General features: G+C 47.9%; 1 long non-coding RNA gene across 1 annotated transcript in view; it reads right to left on the reverse strand.

The window, feature by feature from the left end:
* Positions 1–9,178: 9,178 nt before the first annotated feature.
* LOC146207655 (uncharacterized) overlaps positions 9,179–13,398 on the reverse strand; it is a 123,824-nt gene continuing 119,604 nt past the window's right edge. The window contains exon 6 of the long non-coding RNA XR_014703332.1: positions 9,179–9,507. This is a non-coding gene — a long non-coding RNA (uncharacterized LOC146207655). The remainder of the gene's footprint in view (positions 9,508–13,398) is intronic.

Below are 13,398 nucleotides of genomic sequence, written 5' to 3' on the forward strand. Positions count from 1 at the left end.
TCGACTTCGCAAAACAAGCGATTATATATATACGCGCGGCATCTCTACTGCTTGCTTCTTTACCGACCCTTGGATGTGGTTAGGGAGGCCCACGTGCGGGAATGTTCACTGCTTCGCTAAAGAAATCAACGAAGATATATGTATACTTTTCCGCGTCCTATTGCAGTCTGTCGTCATATTCTAGAGTTGTTTTATTTTTATTTTTTTTGTACTTGTGTATAATGTAAGTATCAGCTTTTGTGGACTGGGTCAAGAGCATGCTTGTGCTAACTGCTGAGTTGTATTTGCAAGCCATTTATTATAGGCGACCTAAAAATCCCAAATAATAAAACAAAAGTAGAACAAAGAGCGAAGCTTGAGTAATTCGAGCTGAAAAGCACCCAGGAAATGGAAGCAAACAAAACGGGTGAATAATATTCCAAATGAAGACTTTTGTTATACTGCGAAGAAATGCACATGCTCTTTCGTGGCAAGTGTAGAATGCATACAATGACCAGTACAACCGCAGCAGTAGACAGACACTTCTAATGCGCACGAGTAGCCTGGAGCGCTAACTGACAAATATTTGCCGCCAACAACTTTAGTGTCATACTGCATTGTAAAAATGGTAGGGGTAACGTTAAGAGATGGGAAGCGCGCAGAGCGGGTCAGAGAAATAACTCAAGTTACTGAGATTCCAGTGGAAATTAAGAAGAAGAAATGCGCATGGGCAAGACGTGTAGTGCGAAGAGAGGATAAGCGATGGTCGCTTAGGGTAACAAACTGGATTCCAAGGGAAGGAAAGCGTAGCAGGGGGCGGCAGAAAGAGGTTAAGAAGTAAGCAGGGATCATGTGGATGTAGCTAGCACAGGACCGGGATAATTGGAGGAATATGGGAAAGGCCTTCGCCTTGCAGTGGGTATAGTCCGGCTGCTGCTGCTGCTGTTGCTGCTGCTGCTGATGATGATGATGTATTGTATCAAAGACAAACCGTCGTTTCTATGCAGTTCCATCACTAATTAATAAAAAATGTTGGCAGTGGCTTAGCTTGGTTAAGCCTGGTAATTGCGAAAGCAATACCAGCGATAAGAAAGCACGGTCGGAGGGCCCAAGAGAGGTGAAGAATACACACTGATGCATGTACCTCGAGTAGTCCTGACGTTGTTTCCGGGACGGAGAAGCAGGGTAGAAATAGGTGCCAAGCAGCAGCAGCCTCTCGAGACGAATACGGAACCGCGGCGGCGGCGGTGGTTGGGGGATACGAAGAGAACACCGGGTGGTGGGAGGCGGGCGTGTGCTCATCGCGGAGATGACCCAACGGGAGGTCGGACGGCTGAACGGATTGCCGACGAGACGTCGCCCCGTCGCGCACTACAACGAAAAAAGGCTCTCTCCTACACACCGCCTCGAATAACCGGGACCCATTGCAGTTGCGTGCACCGCTGGTGAAGGCGTTGTACGGAGTGTGTTCAAAGATACCTAAGAACGCGACCAACTGCGCACCACAAATGCACTGTAAGAACAACGGTCCAGTACTGGCACCCAGCCAATTTTCTGGGCGACAGCGCCTTATATCTGCGGTACAATTCTACGCTAAAACTTACTAATAGCATGTGCCTCCGATGTCCCGTATTAGATCCCGGCTGTAGAATTAGAAGCCCAATGTTGGAGCCGGAAACCGACTACTTTAGGAAGACAGGTAACGGCGACCGGCTAAGCGGGTAGCCAGAGTCTAGATCAGGAATCCGGCTGCTAGATTTAAAATTGAATACTTGATCCCCATAAAGTTTAAAAGAGACCGAACTCAATTTCACACATCAATCTGCTGCTACAGACCCATGTGTACAGCCTGGAAGCTTGCGGTAGTGGATAGAGTAACTGCTAAAGTAGAAGTATGAAAGGTCGACGGAATCCCTTTCCAGCTCAGTGTTGGAGTGAAAGCACCAACCAGAACAAGCGCTCTACTCGACAGTTCACCGGACCCCTGCCGTCGCACCTGATTTTTCCTCGTGGGATATTTGTACGGTGTACTAATTTGAACCTAACCGCAGTCCTTTCTCATGCAGTCAACGTATATTTATATATCTAGAGCAGTCGCCGAAACTTTCCACGCGCTGCGCAGAACTAGCAGGCTCCAAGCGTACATAGCTGCCCCCCTCCCACATCCTCCGCACGCATCGCCACCGCCACCACCAGCGCGTGCAGCAAAAGCAGCAGCAGCAGCAGCCCATCGCCGCGGCCGCACCCTCTGAGGAACCATCCTTCCCTGTCGGTCGTCCGGTCGGCGGAACTGCACGTAGCTAGCACAACAGCGCACGCTCTAAAGGGCTAATGCGGCGGCGCCCCAAGCCTCGCTCATATAAGCTGGGCGCAGCCGTACGCCACGTGCTAGACCGTATTGCGGCAGCGCTGATTGCGGCCGGGACAAAAATAAAGCGTTCAAACTATTAGGCGCAGCTCGAACGAAAGGCGCTTGCAGCGTGCTAAGACTTTGGACAGTGAAGGAGGAGCTCCTTTTCGTTCGTGGGCATTCTTTTCTTTTTCGTTCGCAGTGTTCTGCAGCAGCCGCCGCTCTTCTGAAGTCTTGTGCGAACATTTTATGAGTGAGCGGAGCGGACATACGCCTATGCACAAGTACCACTTCCTCTCCATGCGCCTGTGACGTTGTCCAAAGGTAGATAAACTTTCTTCTCGTTGCTCCGGCTAAAATTTCTCAACATTTATGCCATAACGTCCTGCGCGCAGAAACTCTGCCGTCGTCGTCAGCATGTGTGAGCGAAAAATATTGATTGGTCAACATTTACGACGTCACAGCCACGTGACTTCACGTGGGAATTTCAAACAAACCGTACCGGTTACGTTGCACATCACGCCACATTTTCTGTGGAACGTAAGGCAATAAAACATGATATGCCATGCAAATTAAAGACCGAAACAAGTGCCAGCTGATTTAATTTGAAAAAGTGACATCAGGAACCTCAAGCATTTAAGTTTGGACTCGAATCCACGACCAGTGGGTCAAGAAACCAGACATGTAACCGACAAGGCCATGCTAATCACACTTGCACTGCCTGGGAACAAGCTAGAGATTACATGTATGTGTCTTTTCGTCTAGAGTAATATCTTACTATTGTATAATAATAAGTATGATTGTAATCAAACAGGACCATGCACAGGCAGCTATCGAGTCATAACCTTAAGGCAGAGCTCAAGTTCTCTATTCCAAATGGGTAATTCGACTTTCTCAAAGCTTAGTGGTATGGAGTTTTGCAAATCAAGCAAGAGCGATGTGTAAGCGCTTGCATTTCTTCATGCTTCGTGTTTATACAGAACAATTGATCGAGCTCTTCCTTTTTAGGTTTAGCTTCCTTTTTAGCGTTGGTCGGCCGAATCGCAAGTCTCGTAAGCAAAGTCGAATACCTATCATTCAATAATGGCTAAGTGGCGCCTAACTTCTGGTGGCCTCAAACAAAAGAACAATGCATTAGCGGTCGAGACTAGCAGGAGACATCAAACCTAAACAAGAGCGTGAAATAATAATAAAAAAAATGAATGAAAATTAAAAGAGCGGGGTGCGCAGGTCGCCCAAAGCTCGCGAAATCCGGTTCAAAGCAGAGGCAGCTAGGCGCTCACGCTCCTGACCGGCCACTACGCGCAAAACTCAATCTAACGCATGAGCTCGTAATCACTCCAACGAGGCCGAATGCACGGCGGGTGGAGAAATAAAGCAGAGCGCCGCGCGCGCGCTCCGGCCAAATATAACAGTCATCTGTCACAGCGGCGTGGCAGGATGCGCGCGCTTTTTCCTTATTCTCTCAGGTGGGGTCGTGGAAACAACGGAGGAAAAAAAAAAAAAAAAACCCAAAGAAAAGTGCAGAGAAATAAAACCGCAGTCACCGCTTCTTTACGAATGGCTCCACCTCCCTTCCTCCTTCCTACCAAGGGACCATCTCTTCCGCTCCCAGCTCAGCTCTTCAGGAGCACCACATTTTCACGTAGTGGTGTTCAAGTTCGGAGTGAGAAAAGTGCTGCCCAGCCGCAGTATGACGTGTAGGAAGTAGGCGTTAACGATGTGGGCGATCGAGATGAGAGAGGCGAACAAAGTAAAAAAGAAAAAGAGGTGAATTAGGCGTGCAACCTTTCGTGATCAAACAAGGAAGCTCAACAAGATGGGCACTTAAGCTAAAAAAGGTGGGCAGCATGAGGTTTACGGGCCAAGTGAGCTCAACAGATTGAACGGCGCCGTTAATACGCACGCGCGCTGATTGCAAATGCGCGAGACACTGGCTGCGTAGGGAGTTTGGTGTAGGAAAGAGTGAGGGCTTTCCCCAAGTTCGAAAGCGTAGTTGTGCAGTGCCTGAAGCTATGCCAGCTAGTGCTTCCTGCGGCTCACTCAAAGAATTTGACGCTGCGCTGTGTAAGCACTGTAAAAGTGCGGTGACCATCGAAAGACGAAATGGACAAAACCGCAGCCATAGCTCCGAGCTCACAATATACATCCGCAGTAAGGAAAATAACAGCTGTAACATCATAACAATGGAAGCATGTAACGGGAATTACTGAGCACAAGAACAAAAATCAGGAACACAGCAGGTATTGCTCCATGGTCGATCTACGCAAGCTGGCCTTTCAACTTCACCGACAACTGCGGGGTGCCACTCAACGAGAGGTGTGAATGGAAAGGAATGCAAATAAACTAATTACGTTTCTTTCCCAATTGGTCTGCGTCACACAAGAGCACACCAACAGTCTGGCAAAATAGGAAAAGAGTATAGTTGGTGTGGCAACGTCTTCCAAGGATTGAATCTAACGAATAATACTCCCTTCCGACGCGAGGAAATGACTGAGGTATAGGAGCCCATGTCGGGCGCATAAAATGTGCGCTATACGTATTCGCGTATTCGCCTTGCCTTTTAGCATGCTTTGGTGCTGGTGGCGCAGGCGAGTGCACGCGACTGCAGGAAAGGCCACGGGGGATAACATGTCTCCTAACTGAATGTATTTCATGAATTCCATTTAAATAGGTCACAAAGGACTCCGTATTGGCAATTATAGCGTTGCTTACGGAAAGGGAAGAGACATAGACGACACAGAAAGCAGACAAAAATTCGGAACCCCTTTTGCTCATCTTATAAGACAGATGAAAATCCACCCTCATGATAAACTTTGAAGGATTCAAGTCATCGTAATACGCAGGCGGTACATACTCGAGAAGTATAACACTTATTTAACACTTTTCTTATTGGCATAGGCACAGCAAAGCAATGAGCTTTTATTCAACCTCAGGACACATGCAGGACTGTGCCTTATGTAGTGTTTTGCTATGCGACACACGGATGCGACTGAAGAGGAAGTAAAAAGAAACTATAGGGACACACTTTAGTTTCGCCTTTAAAGGTATGCGGTTAACAACGTTAAGAAGCTCTGCCGATCTCGTTGCGGATTCTCGTTCATGTGCATACACTGTACTACTCGCTTAATCCCTAATACCTTAATTTGCGCCTCTATTATTTCATACATACTCGTTAGCCTACAATCGTAAGCTACCACATAACGTGAAAGACCACGTGCTCACTGCTTTAGCCAAGCAGTGAGCGCGTGCCTGTACGGCCTATACGAGCAGAGTGTCTGGCCCAAGGGTCCTGTTTGGTTAAGTCCCCATCTGACCTTTTCATATCACAGGAGCAGCCCGGATTGGCTCTGTCGTCTCGTGACGTCACACAGTCCGCCGACCAATCAGTCCCCGGCAATGCCACCTGCTAATTACCACCTGCCAGAGGCATACCCCTGATTTTTTGCTCGCAGTGCCAATGCCTGATATTCTCTAAAACCAGACCGTAAACGCTGTCGCGTTGAAAGAAAATCGACTGAAGCGCCCTCAAGTTGATCCGAAAGATCTTAGTATACAACTCTAAGCCACGCGTGGGCTGCGCGGTAAATAACCTATATGTTCCAAATATACCCACTCCAACCACCTACACCTGACTCGCGAAATCGAGTAGCCTGCGTACCTGCTGGGTTGCCTTAGGGGGAGCTCACTTGCCGCAAGTAACAAAGAAAACATGCACGCACTCGCTCAAGGAGCGGAGGAAAACAAAGGTAAGCAAGATAGCCCCACGTGAACCACCACATTCGGCCTCGCATTTTCACGAAGAATACGCCACCATCATAAACCCCTCAACGGGGTCTGCCGCCGCCGTTGCACACGGACACTGGCGTGGCCGCTGCCTGGCGGCGCCACTCAGGACCGATTAGGAGGCCCAATTTGTCAGCCATCACGCACGCTGCCGGCCTGGGAGGCAGCGCCCTTGCAGACACCGCGGGGCCTCGAAATCGTCACGGACCCGCATATACACACCTCGAAACCCTATTAGGGCAAGGAGGAAAGGAAGACAAAGGTACACTGCTGGCCCAACAGCTGACGGAAGAGGATAAACAGATTAAAAAAAAAAAAAAAAAAACAAGGATGGAGAGGGCGTAGTGTAGACATGCCAAGTTCACGCGTTGAGACAGCGGAGAGATGAAATGTTTCAGAGCTTGCCTCTACTTTCTATGTCTCAAACGCATTTGTTACGAGAAAACAAAGAGCGACGGAGTGTTTTATTTTTATTACTTCGCTTTTTTCTCTTCTCTTTTACTTAAGAGGGATACGTCTTCAGGGCGAACCCCTCACCGGACGCTGGATCTATTCCTTCACCAGCTAGGAACGCTTTCGGGCGAAGGCAAACATTCTTGACATTTGCAGCCGTTCGGAACTTCCTTTCCTTTCGTTCGATTCTTCCTCCGTCCATACTTACTTTTTTTGGTCTTTGGATAAGAGAGAGAACTGAACGACGCAAGGTCTAAGAAAAAAAAAAAGTGAACGAAAGGAAAATCGGGAAGGCCTATCCTCGTGTGCCACGCAAGGATCCAACGGCGCAGACTCGCGAGATGGAAAGTACTAATTGAAATCGTGACCAGTGTTCCCTATTGTACGCCACGCCGTTTTGCTCTCTTCCGCACCGTCCTCCACGCTCCTTTCCTCTTAGTTTCGTTTTCCTTGCACTAACTGTGCTGCTATAGCTGGGGCGAGAGTGAGGGTGGATTGCATGTGCGTACGTACGCTTGGCGCCAGTACTTGGTACTTCTGCTGGACGCTTGAGAAGAAGGGGGCAGCGGTGAAAGGAGAGAAGGAACGAAGAAACGGCGTTTTGGGTCGTTTTCCGCTGGACCGGCCTGCGCTTTCCGCGGGCTTCTCGACTCGAGCACCGCGCGGGCACCGACGACGTCTCGTAAGCTTAGTTTGTTCCCTGCTCTCACCTTCTCTTCTTGCTGCTTCTGTTGGCTTCTACCGTTATCGTTCGCCTCGGCCTCGGCAGTGTGTTTTCCTTCTCCGCCGTTCCTCTCAAGATGCTCCGCTCGTACCAAGAATTCTTCCTTCTTTTCGCTCTTTCTTTTAGCCTTTTCCTCGGCGAAAGAAACGACGCGCGCGAAACGCCGCGCCATGCTCCATACCGCAGTTCCAAACAGCGAAGCCGAGGTCGCGGATTGTTTCCAACCAATCAGAGCTAAGGAGACACTCCATGTATCACTCCGCCTACTTCAAAACACCTGAGCATCAGTTTACTATGGTACGTCTTAAGCAAACTAAGGTTTTCTGTGAATCCATCAGAACATCAATTTGCTTGGTCTTAAAGTGGCGTCGAGGGAACGTACCCTTATTTTTGCTTGCACATAGGACTGAATTATGTCTCGCAGGTGCTCTCGACCCTTTCGCGCACATAGTATCCGCCGTTGCTGCACCGAACTGGCTGCAAAGGGTCGGGGGAACCACGGCTGGCCAGGCACTCAGCGCGGTGGCGGCGCCCTTCGGTTCGTCGTCTACTTGCAGCCCTGGCGCCTCCTTAGCGTCCCAGCACACGTCTGCGGAGGAGCCGTGACCGGCGTAGCAACGGAGCCCGAACACCGAGTGCGTCGCTGACCCAGACGCGCTGAAAAGGGGAAAGCCCGGGTCCGTGGAGCGACTCTGGCTGGAGCAGCGAAGACGGGCAGCCAGCGGTGGCGATGCCCTCGCGAATGCCTTGCAGCGTATACTCACCATACAGGTAGAAGCGTAATATGAGCGAGCATACCCAGTTCGCACAATCGCACAAAACGAAACGTATACCAGAGTTATGACCTATGCTGAAAATTCCTTACAGGTATATTAGTGCGAACCTGTATTTAGGAAAGGGAAATTATATATATATATATATATATATATATATATAAACAGGATGTCACACAACTTTCCCGATTATCTATTTTATTCCAACATTTTCGGACGGTGGGCCGTCCTTCTTCAAGGTTCAATTCTACCTTGAAGAAGGACGGTCCACCGTCCGAAACAGTTGGAATAAAATAGATAATCGGGAAAGTTGTGTGACATCCTGTTTGAATTTAACTCTGGGCCATTAGTAACCAGCAATCCATGTCTATTATATATATATATATATATATATATATATATATATATATATATATATATATATATATATATATATATATATATATATATATATATAAGATATATACCCAGGCGAAAACTTGGCAAGCATCGATTCGGCGTCACATGGCTTGGAGTTAAGAATTCACTACTGCACGGAGGTTTAGTGGCGATTCGTGTGAAATAAGAAGGTAGTAAACTAACCGGTTCTGAGTGGCCGCCGCGGTGGTGCACTGGTTACGCCACTTTATACATGCTGTGACCAAGGAAGCGGGGTTGAATCCCGGCCATGGCGGCCGCTTTTCGATGGAGGAAAAATGCAAGGTGGCAGGTGGTCGAAATTTCCGGGATCCTCCAACGGCGTCCCTCATAGCTTGAGTCGCTTTGGGACGTTAAACCTCATAAACCAAATCAAACTAATTCGTTCTGACCACTCACCTTCGCAACCTCGGTATCGAACAGGTGTTTCGAAATTCGCGGCACACGCACGCGCGCGCGCGCACACACACACACACACACACACACACACACACACACACACACACACACACACACACACACACACACACACACACACACACACACACACACACACACACACACACACACACACACACACACACACACACACACACACACACACACACACACACACACACACACACACACACACACACACGCACGCACACGCACACACAAACGTACGCTTAATATAATTATTATTATAATCATCATCAATTACTTCCTTTATTTTTCCTTTGACATAACAATGAACTATCAAAATTGAAAGCACCAGGAGAGTTGCAAGACTTGTTTTACGCATTTCGAAAAGAAAAAAATATTGCATACTTAGACAGAAGTGCCTGAAAGTGGCAGCAGTTTTGCTCAGGAAAGGTAAAATAGCTTAAGCGTGTTCAGTCAACATCTTGGCTTATGTGCATTCGAATATAGCGGACAGTCAAAAAATTAAGCCCTTTCTCTTCTGTTTTCAGGAACCTACACCCCGAATCCTTCTTGGTTCGAACACGCATTTGTCGGCTTTGTTGTCCATAGCTGGCATTTTACTGAAAAATATCAAGTGGAAAATGAGGGACAAAACGAAAGCAGTCACATTGCTATGACATTGTATTCTGTAACTGTCACAAAATTTAATTCAGCGGCAGACGCGTCATGCTGAGAGTGATACAACCAACACGGCAAAATTTATTTCCGGGAACTGCAACACAAATACACCCAGATATAGTTGCAAGTACGACCACAGCATACAATGTTCGTCCAAGACACCACTGGCAATCATCCAAACATGGATGTAAGGCACGTAATTACACACGCCACGAACAGTGCTAGCACTGTAAATTTTAATCTTGCGCACCGAAAGAAGTCATGCAGTAAAAGAACAAACTGAAGCTGGACATCAAACGCACTATTGCGAGGCCGCATCTCATCGCGCGAGATATATGTAATCCCGGAGTTCGAGATTATTGAGCACCGTAACTTTACACGAAAAGCTGTTGTTTCGCAGATCTGTTACACTGTTGCTGAGATTCGATAACCTCGAACGGCACGTTTTCAATGTGCATTCCGCTTTACTGCAGGTAGTGGTGATACAAGGCCACCAACGTCTCTGCTCAGAGCGCTCATAAACGTATCGTCAAGGTTTCTCCTCGATGGCCCCAAAGTCATTTACAGGGGCGTCTATTCGTTGTGCAATGAAGAACAGACAGAAAAAAAATATAATACAGCGCAGAAAATTTTGTCACTCACACGAGAGCGAGAAAGAAAGGAAAAGAAAATATTTTAAAAGCAAACAAATATCACTGGGGAGTGTCTCATTATCGTGTTTTTTGGTTAAAAATATGATAACAAAAAGAGTTAAAAGGCAGCCTGCGTCTGTTATGTTCCAAACTATGGCTTGGAGACAGACAATGATGTGTAAGACGTAAAATGTAAGTTGCAAAATAAATAACCAAGACATTTTCGCGACCCAAATACACATGCGATCAAAAAGAAAAATTACTCAGTTATCGTTCACATTTGTTTATGCAGTAATTCATGATTTATTTGTTTGTTTCTTCATGCTTCGATTTATTTGTATACTCATTCGTACCCTGAGAGCCGATGGCATCACAGAGAGGAGCGGGATATGAGATGCGAGTACATTAATTTTAAATGCAGCACCCAAATATATTAAAGGATAAAAAACAGAATTCAGCAATAATACCAACCAATAAAACACATATATAAAGCAAGCCAGAAGCTACAGGAACGTGGCTCATTCGCTGAAAAACTTTGGACAGCACCTGGTGGAAATCAGATTTGGGGTTCAAGTTCTACGAGCAGCAGTGACACCTTCCCCACCTGGTTGCTCGAGAGGGGAAAGCAAGAGACAAGAGAGGAAAGTTAAAGAAGCAGGCCGTGTCTGTTATCTTCCGAACAGCGGCTCAACGGCATACGGTCTGTTCCAATTACGGCGTGTCACCGCAACGGCAAGGTCACCAGACTTATGGCTCCGCGCTTGTGCGAGAATGCTCGAGAGAAGGGGTCAGGGGCAACCCGTTCCTTATAGACGGATAGCCGGCCTATGTAGGTTGAGGACTCCGACTCCGCCACGGAACGCGCACCGCGTGTCACGATGCTGCTGCTGTTGCCGCTGGCAGCGTACAACTCTTCCTTGTCCTGCACCACAACTTGGCTCCGGGCGGCGGAAGAAAAGGGAAGGTCTGCCGAGGCCTCCCCTCGAGGACGTTGGTGTCTCGTACCATTACTCTCGTGTGTGCTCTCTGGCGCCCTCTCTCAAGGCTGCCTCAGAGGCAAAGGTACGCGCAATAAGGAGAGAAACAAAAAAATTAAGAAAACGGCGCCGTCCACGCACGTACGAAGTGACCCTGAAACGAACACTGGCGTCAAGAAACAAGCTTGAGGGCGCCTTAACGCAAAGTCTTTTTTTTTTTTTTTTTCTGATAGTCGTACTTAGTTCCTTTCGCCTTTCCCAGGAGCAAAGTTCGACCTAGTTAAGACCGCGAAACGTGCCTCAAACAAGTCTTCTGCACGCACGCCGGTAGCCATATAGCGCACCACGCGACAAGTAGAAACGACATAGACTCCCTATTTTTGTATTTTCCCCTGTAATATCCTTAATTTTGTCTCCGTAATATCAATGTGTTCCGTTTTCGCCCTTGTGGATCTCTTTTTCAGAGTGGCTGTAAATTCGTAAAACGCTTAACATTGTCTTATGCGGCTGTTTGTAGGAAGGGTCAACTCCTTCGAACACAGGTTTGGAACTGAGTGAGATGATGCATCAAAACACATGCTTCATTATACTCTATAAGTCTTTCAGTTTGCCGTATGTAGAGTAATCCACCTGAAGTGGACTCTAATGGTTTCAGCGATATCAGCATCAAAGAAATAATGCAGACTTCTTAGTACCTCATGCCATAATAGCTATTTAGTATCACTGCGCATTACAGTGTATTCTCCTTTATCAAAAACGCATTATAAGCGGCCATTCACTCAGTAAACCTTGACAAGACCTCCACGGAACTTTGTCTTACCCTTTTACCTCAACGTGTCCTTCGGAGAAGTATACTTAGCGCCATATCGGCACGCGACACCTTTTTCCCCTTACAAATGGCCTGCTCAGTGGACTTCGGAGGCAGTTCCGGTGGAAACGGCATCGCAAGAATTCAATCCCAGCACTGTTATCATGGCTATTTGTCGGGATTAATTACGCTGTTACTATACACTTTCTCCGCCGACCTCCAAGCGAGCATAATCATGTCCCGGGCTCGCGATAACCATCGACCAAATGTGCTTTCGCGCCGAATCTGCGCAGCTTCAACCTTGCTTTCGAGTACTATACAGAGAGGGCAACACATTTTCACCCTCTCTCTTAAGCCGGCGCAAGGGAGAGAAAAAAATCAAGAAACAGGGGAGACATTCCTAAGTAAAGGTGCCGTGCACTCAGAGAGAAGGCAGCTGCATTTTTCTTTGTTATCGCATACGTTGCAGGCAGTGTGTGTCTTCTTTATTAGTTTTTTTTTTCTTTTTTCTTTGTTTTTTTTTTTTTTTTTTTGTTATCGCAGATCGCCGCTGCCTCCCATGACGAGAAGTCTTTCGGGGCTCCATCCAAATCCGGCACCTAGCGTCCAACTGCGCTGGCCACTGAGTGACTGGCATAAAGATCCACACACGGTACAGCAAGAGTATACACACAGAGACAGCCACAGCAGCGAAACCACAGAAATGAGGCCCGCGAAAACGCACTGCAGCCGCCTAACTGACAGCGTTGCAAACCTCCTGCGGCGCGAAAGGCCTCAGCGGAAGGGCTACCACCACCATCATTCGTTTGGGACGTCCCGCGAGCGAAGACAGCCACGCGCAGTCGGCCGACCCCTCACTTTGATCAAAATAAAACTGGCATCCCACCCCACCCTCCTCTTTTTTTTACCTCGTGAATGCCTTTTCGACTCCTCGGTGCGGGAGGCGGTCGGCCTTCGCTGCGGTTACAAGAAGGAAAGAAAGCGAACGTAGAATTAAACGTCAGAAGATGTTGGAAGAAGAGAAATGATAAGTAAATGTAGATGGCAGGACGCACGCCCCGAAAGAACGAGCCGTAAGCTGAAGGACGTTATCGTCCGTCCAACTCGAGCCTCCCAACATGTGCGGCCAGCGCTTTCGCGCGCAGTCAGCGGTGGAAACGATCCGTGCGAAGTCTGGTTTGGGGTGCCGAAGCTTCTCACCACTTACCACCGGCTTCGCAGAAACGGCGGAGAGCTGTGGGTCACACAGGGTTGATACACTGGAGGGGAAAATCAAAATGTTCGGTATTTTGGACAGACCGAGGTTACGAACCCGAAGGGGGAAGGAGAGAAAAAGAACATAAGCACCAAAGCTTGTTTTCGCCCGTTTACAGAAACATCCATCGCCTTCACGGATACCACAGACGATTTCCTTTG

The sequence above is a fragment of the Amblyomma maculatum genome, chromosome 1 (assembly GCF_055883805.1).
Source record: "Amblyomma maculatum isolate TAMU_Amacu chromosome 1, ASM5588380v1, whole genome shotgun sequence".
In the NCBI taxonomy this organism is placed as follows: domain Eukaryota; kingdom Metazoa; phylum Arthropoda; class Arachnida; order Ixodida; family Ixodidae; genus Amblyomma; species Amblyomma maculatum.